The sequence below is a fragment of the Mustelus asterias genome, chromosome 1 (assembly GCF_964213995.1).
Source record: "Mustelus asterias chromosome 1, sMusAst1.hap1.1, whole genome shotgun sequence".
Taxonomy (NCBI): Eukaryota; Metazoa; Chordata; class Chondrichthyes; order Carcharhiniformes; family Triakidae; genus Mustelus; species Mustelus asterias.
Window position 1 is genome coordinate 2452740 of NC_135801.1, and position 19829 is coordinate 2472568.

A 19829-nucleotide genomic window follows, 5' to 3' on the forward strand; every position below is an offset into this window, starting at 1 on the left:
CTGTCAGGGAGCGGGGTTAGTGAATCCTGTCAGGGAGCCGGGTTAGTGAATCCTGTCAGGGAGCCGGGTTCGTGAATCCTGTCAGGGAGCCGGGTTAGTGAATCCTGTCAGGGAGTCGGGTTAGTGAATCCTGTCAGGGAGCGGGGTTAGTGAATCCTGTCAGGGAGCCGGGTTAGTGAGTGAATCGTGTCAGGGAGCCGGGTTAGTGAATCCTGTCAGGGAGCCGGGTTAGTGAGTGAATCGTGTCAGGGAGCCGGGTTAGTGAGTGAATCGTGTCAGGGAGCCGGGTTAGTAAGTGAATCGTCTCAGGGAGCCGGGTTAGTGAGTGAATCGTGTCAGGGAGCCGGGTTAGTGAGTGAATCGTGTCAGAGAGCCGGGTTAGTGAGTGAATCGTGTCAGAGAGCCGGGTTAGTGAGTGAATCGTGTCAGAGAGCCGGGTTTGTGAATCCTGTCAGGGAGCCGGGTTTGTGAATCCTGTCAGGGAGCCGGGTTAGTGAATCCTGTCAGGGAGCCGGGATAGTGAATCCTGTCAGGGAGCCGGGTTAGTGAATCCTGTCAGGGAGCCGGGTTAGTGAATCCTGTCAGGGAGCCGGGTTAGTGAATCCTGTCAGGGAGCCGGGTTAGTGAATCCTGTCAGGGAGCCGGGTTAGTGAATCCTGTCAGGGAGCCGGGTTCGTGAATCCTGTCAGGGAGCCGGGTTCGTGAATCCTGTCAGGGAGCCGGGTTCGTGAATCCTGTCAGGGAGCCGGGTTCGTGAATCCTGTCAGGGAGCCGGGTTCGTGAATCCTGTCAGGGAGCCGGGTTCGTGAATCCTGTCAGGGAGCCGGGTTAGTGAATCCTGTCAGGGAGCCGGGTTAGTGAATCCTGTCAGGGAGCCGGGTTAGTGAATCCTGTCAGGGAGCCGGATTCGTGAATCCTGTCAGGGAGCCGGGTTAGTGAATCCTGTCAGGGAGCCGGGTTAGTGAATCCTGTCAGGGAGCCGGGATAGTGAATCCTGTCAGGGAGCCGGGTTTGTGAATCCTGTCAGAGAGCCGGGTTAGTGAGTGAATCCTGTCAGGGAGCCGGGTTAGTGAGTGAATCCTGTCAGGGAGCCGCGTTAGTGAGTGCATCCTGTCAGGGAGCCGTGTTAGTGAATCCTGTCAGGGAGCCGGGTTAGTGAATCCTGTCAGGGAGCCGGGTTAGTGAATCCTGTCAGGGAGCCGGGTTAGTGAATCCTGTCAGGGAGCCGGGTTAGTGAATCCTGTCAGGGAGCCGGGTTAGTGAATCCAGTCAGGGAGCCGTGTTAGTGAATCCTGTCAGGGAGCCGGGTTAGTGAATCCTGTCAGGGAGCCGGGTTAGTGAATCCTGTCAGGGAGCCGGGTTAGTGAATCCTGTCAGGGAGCCGGGTTAGTGAATCCTGTCAGGGAGCCGGGTTAGTGAATCCTGTCAGGGAGCCGGGTTAGTGAATCCTGACAGGGAGCCGGGTTAGTGAATCCTGTCAGGGAGCCGGGTTACTGAGTGAATCCTGTCAGGGAGCCCGGTTAGTGAATCCTGTCAGGGAGCCCGGTTAGTGAATCCTGTCAGGGAGCCCGGTTAGTGAATCCTGTCAGGGAGCCCGGTTCGTGAATCCTGTCAGGGAGCCGGGTTAGTGAATCCTGTCAGGGAGCCGGGTTAGTGAATCCTGTCAGGGAGCCGGGTTAGTGAATCCTGTCAGGGAGCCGGGTTAGTGAATCCTGTCAGGGAGCCGGGTTAGTGAATCCTGTCAGGGAGCCGGGTTCGTGAATCCTGTCAGGGAGCCGGGTTCGTGAATCCTGTCAGGGAGCCGGGTTCGTGAATCCTGTCAGGGAGCCGGGTTCGTGAATCCTGTCAGGGAGCCGGGTTAGTGAATCCTGTCAGGGAGCCGGGTTAGTGAATCCTGTCAGGGAGCCGGGTTCGTGAATCCTGTCAGGGAGCCGGGTTAGTGAATCCTGTCAGGGAGCCGGGTTAGTGAATTCTGTCAGGGAGCCGGGTTAGTGAATCCTGTCAGGGAGCCGGGTCAGTGAGTGAATCGTGTCAGGGAGCCGGGTTAGTGAGTGAATCGTGTCAGGGAGCCGGGTTAGTGAGTGAATCGTGTCAGGAAGCCGGGTTAGTTAGTGAATCGTGTCAGGGAGCCGGGTTAGTGAGTGAATCGTGTCAGAGAGCCGGGTTAGTGAGTGAATCGTGTCAGAGAGCCGGGTTAGTGAGTGAATCGTGTCAGAGAGCCGGGTTTGTGAATCCTGTCAGGGAGCCGGGTTAGTGAATCCTGTCAGGGAGCCGGGTTAGTGAATCCTGTCAGGGAGCCGGGATAGTGAATCCTGTCAGGGAGCCGGGTTCGTGAATCCTGTCAGGGAGCCGGGTTAGTGAATCCTCTCAGGGAGCCGGGTTAGTGAATACTGTCAGGGAGCCGGGTTAGTGAATCCTGTCAGGGAGCCGGGTTAGTGAATCCTGTCAGGGAGCCGGGTGAGTGAATCCTGTCAGGGAGCCGGGTTAGTGAATCCTGTCAGGGAGCCGGGTTAGTGAATCCTGTCAGGGAGCCGGGTTAGTGAATCCTGTCAGGGAGCCGGGTTAGTGAATCCTGTCAGGGAGCCGGGTTAGTGAATCCTGTCAGGGAGCCGGGTTAGTGAGTGAATCCTGTCAGGGAGCCGGGTTAGTGAGTCAATCCTGTCAGGGAGCCGGGTTAGTGAATCCTGTCAGGGAGCCGGGTTAGTGAATCCTGTCAGGGAGCCGGGTTAGTGAGTGAATCCTGTCAGGGATCTAGGATAGTGATTCCTGTCAGAGAGCCCGGTTAGTGAATGCTGTCAGGGAGCTGGGTCAGTGAGTGAATACTGTCAGGGAGCCGGGATAGTGAATCCTGTCAGGGAGCCGGGATAGTGAATCCTGTCAGGGAGCCGGATTCGTGAATCCTGTCAGGGAGCCGGGTTAGTGAATCCTGTCAGGGAGCCGGGTTAGTGAATCCTGTCAGAGAGCCGGGTTAGTGAGTGAATCCTGTCAGGGAGCCGGGTTAGTGAATCCTGTCAGGGAGCCGGGTTAGTGAGTGCATCCTGTCAGGGAGCGGTGTTAGTGAATCTTGTCAGGGAGCCGGGTTAGTGAATCCAGTCAGGGAGCCGGGTTAGTGAATCCTGTCAGGGAGCCGGGTTAGTGAATCCAGTCAGGGAGCCGGGTTAGTGAATCCAGTCAGGGAGCCGGGTTAGTGAATCCTGTCAGGGAGCCCGGTTAGTGAATCGTGTCAGGGAGCCGGGTTAGTGAATCCTGTCAGGGAGCCGGGTTAGTGAATCCTGTCAGGGAGCCCGGTTAGTGAATCCTGTCAGGGAGCCCGGTTAGTGAATCCTGTCAGGGAGCCCGGTTAGTGAATCCTGTCAGGGAGCCGGGTTAATGAGTGAATCCTGTCAGGGAGCCGGTTCGTGAATCCTGTCAGGGAGCCGGGTTAGTGAATCCTGTCAGGGAGCCGGGTTAGTGAATCCTGTCAGGGAGCCGGGTTCGTGAATCCTGTCAGGGAGCCGGGTTCGTGAATCCTGTCAGGGAGCCGGGTTCGTGAATCCTGTCAGGGAGCCGGGTTCGTGAATCCTGTCAGGGAGCCGGGTTCGTGAATCCTGTCAGGGAGCCGGGTTCGTGAATCCTGTCAGGGAGCCGGGTTAGTGAATCCTGTCAGGGAGCCGGGTTAGTGAATCCTGTCAGGGAGCCGGGTTAGTGAATCCTGTCAGGGAGCCGGGTTAGTGAATCCTGTCAGGGAGCCGGGTTCGTGAATCCTGTCAGGGAGCCGGGTTAGTGAATCCTGTCAGGGAGCTGGGTTAGTGAATCCTGTCAGGGAGCCGGGTTAGTGAATCCTGTCAGGGAGCCGGGTTAGTGAGTGAATCCTGTCAGGGAGCCGGGTTAGTGAATCCTGTCAGGGAGCCGGGTTAGTGTATCCTGTCAGGGAGCCCGGTTAGTGAATCCTGTCAGGGAGCCGGGTTAGTGAATCCTGTCAGGGAGCCGGGTTAGTGAATCCTGTCAGGGAGCCGGGTTAGTGAATCCTGTCAGGGAGCCGGGTTAGTGAATCCTGTCAGGGAGCCGGGTTGGTGAATCCTGTCAGGGAGCCGAGTTAGTGAGTGAATCCTGTCAGGGAGCCGGGTTAGTGAATCCAGTCAGGGAGCCGGATTCGTGAATCCAGTCAGGGAGCCGGGTTAGTGAATCCTGTCAGGGAGCCCGGTTAGTGAATCCTGTCAGGGAGCCGGGTTAGTGAATCCTGTCAGGGAGCCGGGTTCGTGAATCCTGTCAGGGAGCCCGGTTAGTGAATCCTGTCAGGGAGCCCGGTTAGTGAATCCTGTCAGGGAGCCCGGTTAGTGAATCCTGTCAGGGAGCCGGGTTAATGCGTGAATCCTGTCAGGGAGCCGGTTAGTGAATCCTGTCAGGGAGCCGGGTTAGTGAATCCTGTCAGGGAGCCGGGTTAGTGAATCCTGTCAGGGAGCCGGGTTCGTGAATCCTGTCAGGGAGCCGGGTTCGTGAATCCTGTCAGGGAGCCGGGTTCGTGAATCCTGTCAGGGAGCCGGGTTCGTGAATCCTGTCAGGGAGCCGGGTTCGTGAATCCTATCAGGGAGCCGGGTTAGTGAATCCTGTCAGGGAGCCGGGTTAGTGAATCCTGTCAGGGAGCCGGGTTAGTGAATCCTGTCAGGGAGCCGGGTTAGTGAATCCTGTCAGGGAGCCGGGTTAGTGAATCCTGTCAGGGAGCCGGGTTCGTGAATCCAGTCAGGGAGCCGGGTTAGTGAATCCTGTCAGGGAGCCGGGTTAGTGAATCCTGTCAGGGAGCCGGGTTAGTGAATCCTGTCAGGGAGCCGGGTTAGTGAATCCTGTCAGGGAGCCGGGTTAGTGAATCCTGTCAGGGAGCCGGGTTAGTGAATCCTGTCAGGGAGCCGGGTTAGTGAATCCTGTCAGGGAGCCGGGTTAGTGAATCCTGTCAGGGAGCCGTGTTAGTGAATCCTGTCAGGGAGCCGGGTTAGTGAATCCTGTCAGGGAGCCGGGTTAGTGAATTCTGTCAGGGAGCCGGGTTAGTGAATCCTGTCAGGGAGCCGGGTTAGTGAATCCTGTCAGGGAGCCGGGTTAGTGAATCCTGTCAGGGAGCCGGGTTAGTGAATCCTGTCAGGGAGCCGGGTTAGTGAATCCTGTCAGGGAGCCGGGTTAGTGAATCCTGTCAGGGAGCCGGGTTAGTGAATCCTGTCAGGGAGCCGGGTTAGTGAATCCTGTCAGGGAGCCGGGTTAGTGAATCCTGTCAGGGAGCCGGGTTAGTGAATCCTGTCAGGGAGCCGGGTTAGTGAATCCTGTCAGAGAGCCGGGTTAGTGAGTGAATCCTGTCAGGGAGCCGGGTTAGTGAATCCTGTCAGGGAGCCGGGTTAGTGAATCCTGTCAGGGAGCCGGGTTAGTGAATCCTGTCAGGGAGCCGGGTTAGTGAATCCTGTCAGGGAGCCGGGTTAGTGAATCCTGTCAGGGAGCCGGGTTAGTGAATCCTGTCAGGGAGCCGGGTTAGTGAATCCTGTCAGGGAGCCGGGTTAGTGAGTGAATCCTGTCAGGGAGCCGGGTTAGTGAATCCTGTCAGGGAGCCGGGTTAGTGAATCCTGTCAGGGAGCCGGGTTAGTGAATCCTGTCAGGGAGCCGGGTTAGTGAATCCTGTCAGGGAGCCGGGTTAGTGAATCCTGTCAGGGAGCCGGGTTAGTGAATCCTGTCAGGGAGCCGGGTTAGTGAATCCTGTCAGGGAGCCGGGTTCGTGAATCCTGTCAGGGAGCCGGGTTAGTGAATCCTGTCAGGGAGCCGGGTTAGTGAATCCTGTCAGGGAGCCGGGTTAGTGAATCCTGTCAGGGAGCCGGGTTAGTGAATCCTGTCAGGGAGCCGGGTTAGTGAGTGAATCCTGTCAGGGAGCCGGGTTAGTGAATCCTGTCAGGGAGCCGGGTTAGTGAATCCTGTCAGGGAGCCGGGTTAGTGAATCCTGTCAGGGAGCCGGGTTAGTGAATCCTGTCAGGGAGCCGGGTTAGTGAATCCTGTCAGGGAGCCGGGTTAGTGAATCCTGTCAGGGAGCCGGGTTAGTGAATCCTGTCAGGGAGCCGGGTTAGTGAATCCTGTCAGGGAGCCGGGTTAGTGAATCCTGTCAGGGAGCCGGGTTAGTGAATCCTGTCAGGGAGCCGGGTTCGTGAATCCTGTCAGGGAGCCGGGTTAGTGAATCCTGTCAGGGACCCGGGTCAGTGAATCCTGTCAGGGAGCCGGGTTAGTGAGTGAATCCTGTCAGGGAGCCGGGTTCGTGAATCCTGTCAGGGAGCCGGTTTCGTGAATCCTGTCAGGGAGCCGGGTTAGTGAGTGAATCCTGTCAGGGAGCCGGGTTAGTGAATCCTGTCAGAGAGCCGGGTTAGTGAATCCTGTCAGGGAGCCGGGTTAGTGAATCCTGTCAGGGAGCCGGGTTAGTGAATCCTGTCAGGGAGCCGGGTTAGTGAATCCTGTCAGGGAGTCGGGTTAGTGAATCCTGTCAGGGAGTCGGGTTAGTGAATCCTGTCAGGGAGCCGGGTTAGTGAATCCTGTCAGGGAGCGGGTTTAGTGAATCCTGTCAGGGAGCCGGGTTCGTGAATCCTGTCAGGGAGCCGGGTTAGTGAATCCTGTCAGGGAGCCGGGTTAGTGAGTGAATCCTGTCAGGGAGCCGGGTTAGGGAGTGAATCCTGTCAGGGAGCCGGGTTAGTGAATCCTGTCAGGGAGCCGGGTTAGTGAGTGAATCCTGTCAGGGAGCCGGGTTAGTGAATCCTGTCAGGGAGCCGGGTTAGTGAATCCTGTCAGGGAGCCGGGTTAGTGAATCCTGTCAGGGAGCCGGGTTAGTGAATCCTGTAAGAAGTTTAACAACACCAGGTTAAAGTCCAACAGGTTTATTTGGTAGCAAAAGCCACTCAAGCTTTCGGAGCTCGAAGCCCCTTCTTCAGGTGAGTGGGAATTCTGTTCACAAACAGGGCATATAAATTGAGTCTGTGTCTTTATAACCTGGTGTTGTTAAACTTCTTACTGTGTTTATCTCGTCCAACGCCGGAATCTCCACATTGGTGAATCCTGTCAGGGAGCCGGGCTAATTTGGGGTAAATGACTCGCACTTTGTGATTTAGGCACCCACCTTGTCTGGGTTGTCTCCGGGTTCCGGGTGAGCGGCGCTGGAGAAATACAGCAAATTCCCGCTCTGGGGCAATGGAGAAACTCCAACGGAAAACACGGCGCGCGAGGGGGCGGGGCCTCAGATGGGTGGGGCCGCCCGTAGGCGGGGCCAGGGGGCGGGGGCTCGTAGGCTTTTGGGGGCGGGGCGGGGGTATGGTAGCGCAGGGAGGGGCGGGGCTAGGAGGGTGTGGCCTCGGAGGGGCGGGGCTCTGGTTTTGGTCAGGGAGCGGCGGTGGTCGGGTACGGGCCTCGGTAGGGCGTGATCTGGAGAGGCGGGCCGAAGGAGAGGAGTAGTCATCGAGAGGGCGCACGTACCCGGGAGGCGGGGCTTGTGTCACGGGTTTGTCCGGGGTCAGTGAGCGAGGTCCCTCGGGGTTGGAATTCCAGAATGCCGGGTTCACGACGGGGCTGTGTAATAAGTGGGCGGAGTTACAATGGGGCGGTGTTGCAAGGGGAGTGTTATCCCGGGGGCTGTGTTCACAGGGGGTGGAGTTACTAGTGTGTCAATTTCCAGAGGCGGGGTTACGAGTGGGCGGAGTTGCCAGTGGGCGTGGTTTCCAGGTGTGGGTTTACATGTGGGCGTGATTAGCAGGGGCGGGGCAGAAGAGGTGGTGGTGTCCAGGGACGGAATTACCAGCGGGCGGGGTTCTGTGGGCAGGTCAGCGTGTTGGGCTGGGGATGGGGGCGTGGTTATTGCAATGGGCGGAGTCTCGCTTGCAGGCGGTGTGTTTTGGATCGGTTTCCCTTCTCTGGGCGGGCGGGGGTGGGTTTCCGTCCAGGGGACGGGGCCTTTGCGGGGTTGTTTCATCGTATTGTGGGCGGGCCAATCCAGTGTGACGCGTGCATCGGGGCGTGGTCTGATCTGTGGGCGGGGTCTATATCCTGAGGGCAGGGCATAGCCAGTGGGCGGAGTTTATCTTGCGGGTGAGGTCTGGGGGGCGGGGCGAATCCGTAATACTGTTTTGTTTGTGGGCGGGGATATGTCCCGGGGGCGGGGTCTATCTAGTGGGCGGGGTCTGTACATTTGGCGCGGTCTTTCAGGGGGAGGGGTGTTTGAGGGGTTGGGCGTATTAGGGGGCGAGGTGTTTCTGGGGGCGGGGTCTATCCAGAGGATGGGGCTTGTCCAGTTGGCGGTGTCTGAAGTTTCAATCTACCTGGGGGCGGTGCTATACATTGGGCGGGGCTTGTCTAGTGGGCGGTGTCTCTGAGGGGGCGGGGTGTTTGAGGGGCAGGGTGTATCAGTGTGTGACACCTGGACTGTGGGCGTTGTTGATCCAGTGGGCGGGGCCGATCCAGTGGGAGGGTCTATCAAGTGGGCGGTGTGTATGCGGGGGCGGGGTGTGTATTAGTGGGCGGGGCCTGGCCTGTTGGCGAATCCTATCCATCGGGCCTTGCCTATGAGCGGTTTCTGGCAGGGGTTCGGATAGTGGGCGGGGCGTAAAGAGTGGGCGGGTCTTGTTCAGGGGCGGGATCTATGAGTAGGCGGGAATTATGAGAGTGGTGGCCTCTAAGGGGCGGGGCCTGGGCTGTGGGTGGGGTCAATCCGGTGGGCGGGGTGTCTCAGGCGGCGGGGCCTGGACTTTGGGCGGGGTCAGTCTTGTGGGCGCGGTGTCAGGGGGCGGGGCCTCGTTTGTGGGCGGGTCAATCCAGGGGCAGGCTGTCTCATGGGGCGGGGCCTGGTTTGTGGGCGGGGTCACTCCAGTGGGCGGGGTGTCTCCGGGGGCGGGGTCTGTTTTTGTGGGCGGGGCCTGGCTGAGCTGAGCCACTGGATCCGGATCGAGAGGCTGAGCAGCGCTCCGGAATCGATCCCCATTTGCCTCTTCAGCAGCTGCCCCGGGCCCGCTGGTTCATGGTGAAATGTCCGAGAAAGAAGCGAAAAACCACTCCACTACCGAGAGGACAGTCAAATGTGAGTGAGAGAGCCCGGGGAGAGGGGGAGAGAGCCCGGGGAGAGGGGGAGAGAGCCCGGGGAGAGGGGGAGAGAGCCCGGGGAGAGGGGGAGAGAGCCCGGGGAGAGGGGGAGAGAGCCCAGGGAGACGAGGAGAGAGCCCGGGGAGAGGGGGAGAGAGCCCGGGGAGAGTGCCCGGGGAGATCAGAGCCCGGGGAGAGTGCCCGGGGAGATCAGAGCCCGGGGAGAGTGCCCGGGGAGAGGGGGAGATCAGAGCCCGGGGAGAGGGGGAGATCAGAGCCCGGGTAGAGCCCGGGGAGATCAGAGCACAGAGAGAACCCGGGGAGAGAGGCAGGGGGATCGGGGAGAGAAGGCGAGCGGGGCTGGGAGCGGAGCCGGGGCTGGGCTTTGGGGCTGGGGCTCGCGGCCTGTTTCCGTGTTGAAGCCGCGGCGAGAGTTTGTATCCGGAACCGGGGATCAGACAGAGACTGTAACACTGCCACCGGGTCTGTAACACTGCCACCGGGTCTGTAACACTGCCACCGGGTCTGTAACACTGTCACCGGGACGGCAACGTTGCCACCGGGATTGTGCATTATTCCTGCAGTCGGGGATTGTAACCGGAATTGGAGATTGTAACTGGGATCAGGGTTTGTTACAATGTAACTGGCATTGTTACATTGTTAGCAAGATTGGTGACTGTAACTGGGATGGGGGATTATAACTGGGAGTTTAAATTGCCACACCAGCTGGAATAGGGGAATTTAGGATTGGAATTGGGGATTGTAGCTGGGGTCAGAGTGTAAGATTGTAACCGGGGTTCTGGGTTCTAATACTGTAACTGGAATTGGGAATTGTCACTGGAATAGAGAATTGTTACATTTGTGAGTAGGATTGTGGATTGCTACTTTGTAACCAGGATTGGGGATTGCTGCATTGTAACTGGGATTGGGGATTGTAACACTGCAACTGGGATTGGGGATTGTAACATTGTAACTGCGATTGAGGATTCTAACACTAACCGGAATTGGGGATTGTAACTGGAATAGCAGATTGTTACATTGTGAGTGAGATTGTGGATTATAACTGCAGTTGGGGAATCTTCACTGGGTTTTGGGATTGCAACATTGTAACTGGGATTGGGGATTGTAACACTGCAACCGGGATTGGGGATTGTAACACTGCAACCGGGATTGGGGATTGTAACACTGCAACCGGGATTGGGGATTGTAACAATGCAACCGGGATTGGGGATTGTAACACTGCAACTGGCATTGGGGACAAAGCATACCGTTCATAGAGAAGGAAAGGGGAGAGTGCAGAATATAGTGTTACAGTCATAGCTAGGGTGCAAAGAAAGATCAACTTAATGCAAAGTAGTCCATTCAAGCGTCTGATGGTAGCAGGGAAAAAGCTGTTCTTGAGTTGGTTGGTACGTGACCTCAGACTTTTGTATCTTTTTGCCGATGCAAGAAGATGGAAGAGAGAATGTCCGGGGTGCGTGGGGTCCTTAATTATGCTGGCTGCTTTGCCGAGGCAGCAGGAAGTGTAGACAGAGTCAATGGATGGGAGGCTGGTTTGCGTGATGGATTGAGCTACATTCATGACCATTTGTAGTTTCTTGCGGTCTTGGGCAGAGCAGGAGCCATACCAAGCTGTGATACAACCAGAAAGAATGCTTTCTATGGTGCATCTGTAAAAGTTGGTGAGAGTCGTAGCTGACATGCCAAATTTCCTTAGTCTTCTGAGAAAGTAGAGGCGTTGGTGGGCTTTCTTAACTATAGTGTCGGCATAGGGGGACCAGGACAGGTTGTTGGTGATCTGGACGCCTAAAAGCTTGAAGCTCTCGACCATTTCCACTTCGTCCCCATTGATGTAGATAGGGGCATGTTCTCCTTTACGGTAGCTGAAATCGATGACAATCTCCTTCGTTTTGGTGACATTGAGGGAGAGATTATTGTTGCCGCACCAGTTCACCAGATTCTCTATCTTATTCCTGTACTCTGTCTCGTCATTGTTTGGGATCTGACCCACTATGGTGGTGTCATCAGCAAACTTGAAACTCGAGTTGGAGGGGAATTTGGCCGCACAGTCTTTGGTGTATAAGGAGTATAGTAGGGGGCTGAGAACACAGCCTTGTGGGGCACTGGTGTTGAGGATGATCGTGGAAGAGTTGTTGCTGAATATCCTTACTGATTGTGGTCTGTCACTTAGGAAGTTCAGGATCCAGTCGCAGAGGGAGGTGCTGAGGCCTAGGCCACGGAGTGTGGAGATGGGATTTGGAGGAATAATAGCTTGAAGGCTGAGCAGTAGTCAATAAATAGGAATCTGATTGAAACATTGTAACTGGGATTGGGGATTGTAACATTGTAACCGGGATTGTAACATTGTAACCGGGATTGTAACATTGTAACCGGGATTGGGGACTGTAACATTGTAACTGGGATTGGGGACTGTAACATTGTTACTGGGATTGGGGATTATTACATTGTTACTGGGATTGGAGACTGTAACATTGTTACTGGGATTGGAGACTGTAACATTGTTACTGGGATTGGAGACTGTAACATTGTTACTGGGATTGGAGACTGTAACATTGTTACTGGGATTGGAGACTGTAACATTGTAACCGGGATTGGAGACTGTAACATTGTAACCGGGATTGGAGACTGTAACATTGTAACCGGGATTGGAGACTGTAACATTGTAACCGGGATTGGAGACTGTAACATTGTAACCGGGATTGGAGACTGTAACATTGTAACCGGGATTGGAGACTGTAACATTGTAACCGGGATTGGAGACTGTAACATTGTAATCGGGATTGGAGACTGTAACATTGTTACTGGGATTGGAGACTGTAACATTGTTACTGGGATTGGAGACTGTAACATTGACTGTAACATTGTAACCGGGATTGGGGACTGTAACATTGTAACCGGGATTGGGGACTGTAACATTGTAACCGGGATTGTAACATTGTAAGCGGGATTGGGGACTGTAACATTGTAACTGGGATTGGAGACTGTAACATTGTTACTGGGATTGGAGACTGTAACATTGTTACTGGGATTGGAGACTGTAACATTGTTACTGGGATTGGAGACTGTAACATTGTAACTGGGATTGGAGACTGTAACATTGTAACCGGGATTGGAGACTGTAACATTGTAACCGGGATTGGAGACTGTAACATTGTAACCGGGATTGGAGACTGTAACATTGTAACCGGGATTGGAGACTGTAACATTGTAACCGGGATTGGAGACTGTAACATTGTAACTGGGATTGTTACATTGTAACTGAATTGAGGATTGTTACATTGTAACTGGAATTGGGGATTGTTACATTGTAACCCGGATTGGGGATTGTAACCTTGTAACCGGGATTGGGGATTGTAATGTTGTTACAGGGATTGGGGATTGTAACATTGTAAGCGGAATTGAGGATTGTAACGTTGTAAGCGGGATTGGGGATTGTAACATAATCGGATTGGGGTTTGTAATGTTGTAACCGGGATTGGGGACTGTGACAGCAATTGGGGGTTATTACATAGTAATCCCTGTGCTCTGCCTGCCACCCCCTGCTCACTTCCCCTCCCCACCCCAATTCACTGCCTCCACCTCCCCGCACCACGCATGTGCGCGCACACACTGCCCATTGCTGCCAGCCTCAGTATTAAATACCACACCTATTACTCTCGCCTTCCCAGTGATAAACTGCATTTATATGGCACCTTAAATAGAGTGAAACGAGTCATGGTGCTTCATAGGTTCATCAGATCAAAATTTGATAACATCACGTGAGGTACTGACATAGGTTATAGGAAGCTTGATCAAAGCGGGCAGTTTTAAGCAAGATGTTGCAGGAGGAGAATGAGCCAGTGAGGCGGGAACAGTGACTCACTCGATGAAGGCCCTGAGCTGGAGCTGGATAGTGTCAATTTCTATTTGAAAACTGACGCAGTGTTTTTGGGTGATGTCAATGGGCATCAGGTCGAGTAGAAGGAGGAGGGGGGAGTAGGAGAGGGCAAGTTTAGAACCCTTGGCCGGTCTCCAAAGGTGATGGTTGTGGGGGATGGGAAGGGAAGGCATTGTGAAGGATTCTCTGGCTATGATTAGTTGGGTAAGAGTGGCACCAGGTGAGGCAGTACCACCCAGCTGGACAATGGGGGAAAGGCATTGCAGGAGAATGGTGCCCACCTTGCCAAAGGTTGCACAACATTGAGAGATAAGCCATGATCAGGCTCGAAGGGGCTAGCGGTATTATCGCTAGAATATTAATCCAGAAACTCAGCTAATGTTCTGGGGACCCGGGTTCGAATCCCGCCACAGCAGATGGTGGTATTTGAATTCAGTAAAAAAAATCTGGAATTAAGAATCTACTGATGACCATGAAACCATTGCCGATTGTCGGAAAAACCCATCTGGGTCACTAATGTTCTTCAGGGAAGGAAGTCTGCCGTTCTTACTGGTCTGGCCTACATGTGACTCCAGATCCACAGCAATGTGGTTGACTCTCAACTGCCCTCCAAGGGCAACTAGGGATGGGCAATAAATGCTGGTCAACCAGTGACGCCCATGTCCCATGAATGAATAAAGAAAATGTTGTATGTTCATGTAGATTACTTAGTCAGGTTGGTAGAGCTATGATTTCTGATTTTGAGCGAGGTTTTGATGCTGTGACAGGGTTAGAAACCTGAACTGGAACAATTTAAATTTGGAGTTGTTGGCAGTGATCAGCAGATTGGCAACAAGATGTTCAAGGAGTTTGGAGAGTGAGGGGAGGCTGGAGATGAGATGCTAGTTTACAAGGGCAGAGGAAATGTCATAGTTGCTGGGATATATCGGTACGAATCACCTGCCCATTCCCCCCTCCCCCCAGTTTAAAGAATAAGTAAATCCTGATCGTGCATCGTGTACAATACAGCAGCTAGACTGCTGTTTATCTCCAGGAACCCGGCTTGTGTTAGTGCTTCCTCATTGCGAGGATCCTCATTTTCATCTTGTTTCCCTTGTGCACCAACTGGTGACAGTTTCTCGGCCAAGAGCAGCTTTTCTGACTGTTTGGTGAATGTGTAATGCAAGGAAATAAACCCCTAAGGGGCAGTTTCCTTCGACAGCACCTCCAAAACCTTTGACTAGCACCTAGAAGAACAAGGGCGGCAGACACATGGGAATACCTCCACCTGCAATTTCCCCTCCAAGTTACTCTCCCTGACCTGTCAATATATCGGCCGTTCCTTCACTGTCGCTGGGTCAACATCCTGGAACTCCCTCCCTAACAGCACTGGGGGTGTACCTACACCACAGTTCCAAGAAGGCGGCTCACCAGCAGCTTCTCAAAGGCAGTTGCTATAGGGATAGATAATAAATGTTTCCCTAGCTAGCGATGCTCAAATCCTGTGGATAAATTCAAAAGGAACTGCTCTCATACTCTCTCTGCCTGTCCCCAAGGCCAAACAGAACTATCCACTTCAGATTGCTGGCGATCTCCAGTTTCTACCCTTCAGCCCACGGCAGGTGCCGATATGCTGACTTCAATATCTCATGATCTGTAATCCACCTTCCTGCACAGCTCAATCCCCAAATCGTGACTCAACCCTGTCCGTTTCACCCACTTTTCCACAGTGACATCACTCCCTCCCTCCCCCCATGACCGCCGCTGGGAAGAGAAGGGGTATTATTGATATTTCAGCCTCAAGATGATCCAAAACGTTTGCCAGCCATCAAGTGCAGTGCTTTGGGAAATCATTTCTCTACCTTCTGTAACTCTTGTGATTTGTAGCTTTACAAAGGAGAGAGAGCATTCCTCATAGAAATTAACCAGGATTCATTAAAGTGTATGAACTGTACAGGAAGTGTAAAGCTTTACTCCTTTGATGCAAGAAATTTCCTGAACATTTTAAAAATGCAATTGTGTACTTGAAGATACAGGATTATTTCGAATCAATTTGATTGAGGAAAGACTGCTTACTCCCTTCGAATTCAATCATTTGTCATTATTTCACACCTGTTGTGATCACGTTTCATTTCTTTACCTTTCTATTGTGTGTCCTTGCATGTATCAGTGCCTGTGTAATGTCTGTAACAGTGTGCATGCATGTGTAGCAGTGTGTGTAATGGTGTGGGGGGGGTGTGTGTGTAACGGTGTGGGGGGGTGTGTGTGTAATGGTGTGGGGGGGTGTGTGTGTAACTGTGTGTGTGTAACGGTGTGTGGGGGGGTGTGTGTGTGTGTGTAACGGTGTGGGGGGTGTGTGTGTGTGTAACGGTGTGGGGGGTGTGTGTGTGTGTAACGGTGTGGGGGTGTGTGTGTGTGTGTGTAACGGTGTGGGTGTGTGTGTGTGTGTAACGGTGTGGGGGTGTGTGTGTGTGTGTGTAACGGTGTGGGTGTGTGTGTAACGGTGTGGGGGTGTGTGTAACGGTGTGGGTGTGTGTGTAACGGTGTGGGTGTGTGTGTAACGGTGTGGGTGTGTGTGTAACGGTGTGGGGGTGTGTGTGTGTGTGTGTAACGGTGTGGGTGTGTGTGTAACGGTGTGGGTGTGTGTGTGTAACGGTGTGGGTGTGTGTGTGTGTGTAACGGTGTGGGTGTGTGTGTGTAACGGTGTGGGGGTTGTGTGTGTAACGGTATGTGGGGGGTGTGTGTGTGTAACGGTGTGGGGGGGGGGTGTGTGTGTGTAACGGTGTGGGGTGTGTGTGTGTGTAACGGTGTGTGGGGTGTGTGTGTGTGTAACGGTGTGAGGGCTGTGTGTGTGTGTAACGGTGTGGGGGGTGTGTGTGTGTGTAACAGTGTGGGGGTGTGTGTGTGTGTAACGGTGTGGGGGGATGTGTGTGTGTAAGGGTGTGTGTGTGTGTGTGTGTGTGTGTAAGGGTATGGGGGGCTGTGTGTGTGTAACGGTGTGGGGGGTGTGTGTGTGTAAGGGTATGGGGGGTGTGTGTGTGTGTGTAAGGGTATGGGGGGTGTGTGTGTGTGTGTAACGGTGTGGGGGGTGTGTGTGTGTGTGTGTAACGGTGTGGGGTGTGTGTGTGTGTGTGTGTGTGTAACGGTGTGGGGGGGTGTGTGTGTGTGTGTGTGTAACGGTGTGGGGGTGTGTGTGTGTGTAACGGTGTGGGGGTGTGTGTGTGTGTAACGGTGTGGGGTGTGTGTGTGTGTGTGTGTGTGTGTGTAACGGTGTGGGGGTGTGTGTGTGTGTGTGTGTGTGTAACGGTGTGGGGGGTGTGTGTGTGTAAGGGTATGGGGGGTGTGTGTGTGTGTGTAAGGGTATGGGGGGTGTGTGTGTGTGTGTAACGGTGTGGGGGGGTGTGTGTGTGTGTAACGGTGTGGGGTGTGTGTGTGTAACGGTGTGGGGGGGTGTGTGTGTGTGTGTAACGGTGTGGGGGGGTGTGTGTGTGTGTGTAACGGTGTGGGGGTGTGTGTGTGTGTGTGTGTAACGGTGTGGGGGGGTGTGTGTGTGTAACGGTGTGTGTGTGTGTGTAACGGTTTGGGTGTGTGTGTGTAAGGGTGTGTGTGTGTGTGTGTAAGGGTATGGGGGGCTGTGTGTGTGTGTAACGGTGTGGGGGGGTGTGTGTGTGTAACGGTGTGGGGGGTGTGTGTGTGTGTGTAACGGTGTGGGGTGTGTGTGTGTAACGGTGTGGGTGTGGGGGGGTGTGTGTGTGTGTGTAACGGTGTGGGGGGTGTGTGTGTGTGTAAGGGTATGGGGGGTGTGTGTGTGTGTAAGGGTATGGGGGGTGTGTGTGTGTGTGTAAGGGTATGGGGGGTGTGTGTGTGTGTGTAAGGGTATGGGGGGTGTGTGTGTGTGTGTAACGGTGTGGGGGGTGTGTGTGTGTGTAACGGTGTGTGGGGTGTGTGTGTGTAACGGTGTGGGGTGTGTGTGTGTAACGGTGTGGGGTGTGTGTGTGTAACGGTGTGGGTGTGGGGGGGTGTGTGTGTGTGTGTAACGGTGTGGGGGGGTGTGTGTGTGTGTGTAACGGTGTGGGGGGGTGTGTGTGTGTGTGTAACGGTGTGGGGTGTGTGTGTGTGTAACGGTGTGGGGGGTGTGTGTGTGTGTGTAACGGTGTGTGTGTGTGTGTGTAACGGTGTGTGTGTGTGTGTGTAACGGTGTGGGGGGTGTGTGTAACGGTGTGGGGGGGGTGTGTGTGTAACGGTGTGGGGGGGTGTGTAACGGTGTGGGGGTGTGTGTGTGTGTGTAACGGTGTGGGGTTGTGTGTGTAACGGTGTGGGGGGTGTGTGTGTGTAACGGTGTGGGGGGGGTGTGTAATGGTGTGGGGGCGGTGTGTAATGGTGTGGGGGGGTGTGTAATGGTGTGGGGGGGTGTGGGGGGGTGTGTAACGGTGTGGGGGGGGTGTGTAACGGTGTGGGGGTGTGTGTGTGTGTAACGGTGTGGGGGGGCGGTGTGTGTGTAACGGTGTGGGGGGGGTGTGTGTAACGGTGTGGGGGGACGGTGTGTGTGTAACGGTGTGGGGGGGGGTGTGTAACGGTGTGGGGCTTAGTCGATCAGAAATGGTTCCCAAAGCAAAACCCCGCGGATGATTTTTTTGGGAGTGTGTTTTTAATTTTCAGGAACTGTCACAATCGGCACTGCGTCAGAGGCTTTTTAAAAATTGCTGCTGAATTATTTGAGCTTTGCTGTTTTTCTTTGTGTGATTTCCCCTCTTTCCAATTTGCTATCTTGTATGTTGAATGTAAACAGTGTATCTGAGCAACATCATGTCTGTGGAATAGCGATTCATTCCACGTAGCCATATAGCAAGCCGAGTCCAAATGATCTTCCTGATAGCCTCTGGCAGTTGTGTGGGGTGCTGGTGGGCTGTGCGGAGGATCAGTCTGCTTGTTTCAGCTCCAGCTGTAACCATAGCAACTCCCCTAATAACTGTGTAGCTTCACATCACTCTGCAAGGAGACTAAACCCAGTACGAGGATAGTTTAATATTGTGTTATTTGTAACACACTGGTTCCAAACGTAACCCTGAATGGGACTTTGTTAGGAATGGTTGTAGAATATGATGTGTTAGTCTGAGAGAGCTACCTAACTTTCTCATTAATGCAGGAGATATCACATCTGACCACCTTCAGTCTGCAGGTTGTTTCTTGAGGAATTTAACGTATTAACCACTGCCTGAGTGGTTAATCCTCCTTTGTGTGAATCTGCTCATAACTGACATTTGTGATTTGCTGCTTACTGCAGTTGTGACTGTGGAGAGGGGTTTAGATAGAGTGTGTGGAAAATCCTGGTCGCTGGTTCATTGAGAAGCTCTTCCTCCATCACCCAAATACAGACAGGGAATGAGCAATTTCATTGTAATCCATGTGTAGGGTTCACAACTACTTTATATTTAACCCTCAATCCGCGTTCCGAATACAGATTATTTGGTTATTTTGTTGCTGTTTGTGGGATCTTGCTGTGTATCAACAGGCAGTTGTGTTTCCAACATTAGAGCAGTCAATACACTTAAAGTGCTTCATAAAGTTATCGAGTCATTTACAGCACAGAGGGAGGCCATTCAGCTCATTGGTTTCATGCGAGCTCTCCATAGAATAATCTCGTCAATCCCGTTCCTTCACTCTGTCCCTGTAGCTCTAAGTCTATTTCCACCACCGACCTATCCAATTTCCTTCAGAAACCATTTGTTACCTTTGCTTCCCCACTCTCATGGGCAGCGAGTTTGGGTCATTACCACTCGCTGTGTAGAAATGATCTTCCTCACATTGCTCTGACCCAACACCTTAATGTTCTGTCCATTTGTCCTTGTACCATCAACCAAGGGGAACAGATTTCCTTTGTCTACCTTATCTGTACCTGTCGCAATCTTGCTTACTTTTATCAAATCTCCCCTCACTCTCCTTCGCTCCAAGGAGAACAATCCCACCGTCTCCAAACTAAACTTGTAACTAAAATCCCTCATTCCTGGAACATTCTGGTAAATCTCTGCACTCTCACGCTGTTCCTAAAAGTGTGGTGAACAGACCTGGATGCTATACTCTAGTTGTGGCTTAACCAGTTGTACAATTTCAGAATGACTTCCCTGCCTCTGTACTCAATACCTCCTCTTCAAAAGCCCGGAATCCTGTATGCTTCTCTAACTGCTCTGTTAATATGTCTTGACACATCAAAGGTCGATGCGAATGAACTGCCAGGTCCCTCTGTCCCTGAACAATCTTTCGAGCTGTGTCGTAATGTCTATAGTGCTTTTTGCTGTTCCTCCTGCAAACCTCACACTTCTCCGGATTCAATGTGATCTGTCGCTTGTCTGCTCATTCTGCTCTTGCCTATCTGTGTCCTGACTGGTTTCATTCTTACAATAAGCCGCACCTCCCAAGTTTGGAATCATCGGCAAATTTAGAAATGTTACTCTGTTTTCCAAGATCCAAGTTATTTCTACATATCCTAGGAAACAGTGGTCCCAGCCTGAGCTTTGGGAGATACAGCTGTCTACCATCCTCCAGTCTCAAACACACAACTCACTGTTTTCTGTCCTTAAGCCAACTTTTTACTCAAATTGGCACTGATCCTCCAATTCCATCAACCAGGTTTGCTGACTTCAGTGGATTGAAGAGATATTTCCTCTTTCTGTTTGGGTCAGTTTGAGTCTGTTCCACCATTGAATTTGGTCACGGCAGACTGTAACTCACGTGATTCAGTATATCTTAATACCCTTGCCAACCCTTATTGATCACAGTTTGAAATGTTCAGTTGACCACCCCCCCCCCCTTCGGCCCAACTTGTCCATGCTGCTCCTCTTTCTTTAGACCCCTAAGCTCGTCCCAATTGCCCGCATTTGGCCCATATCCCTCTATA

The 19829-nt window shown here is 53.4% G+C and overlaps 1 protein-coding gene and 1 long non-coding RNA gene across 5 annotated transcripts in view; one reads left to right on the plus strand and one right to left on the minus strand.

The window, feature by feature from the left end:
- The window catches only part of LOC144487370 (uncharacterized), a 52154-nt gene extending 44914 nt beyond the window's left edge, over positions 1–7240 (minus strand). Inside the window, exon 1 of the long non-coding RNA XR_013496406.1 lies at positions 7109–7240. This is a non-coding gene — a long non-coding RNA (uncharacterized LOC144487370). The remainder of the gene's footprint in view (positions 1–7108) is intronic.
- A 111-nt stretch (positions 7241–7351) lies between these two features.
- Positions 7352–19829, plus strand: part of LOC144485072 (protein phosphatase 3 catalytic subunit alpha) — a 169745-nt gene continuing 157267 nt past the window's right edge. Inside the window, exon 1 of one of the 4 annotated variants that reach the window (XM_078203530.1) lies at positions 7352–7588. The gene's annotated coding sequence lies outside the window, so the exon portion shown is untranslated. Of the gene's footprint in view, positions 7589–8846; positions 9060–19829 lie in introns of those variants that run through there. The other 3 variants (XM_078203416.1, XM_078203477.1, XM_078203378.1) reach the window with 3 other exon arrangements.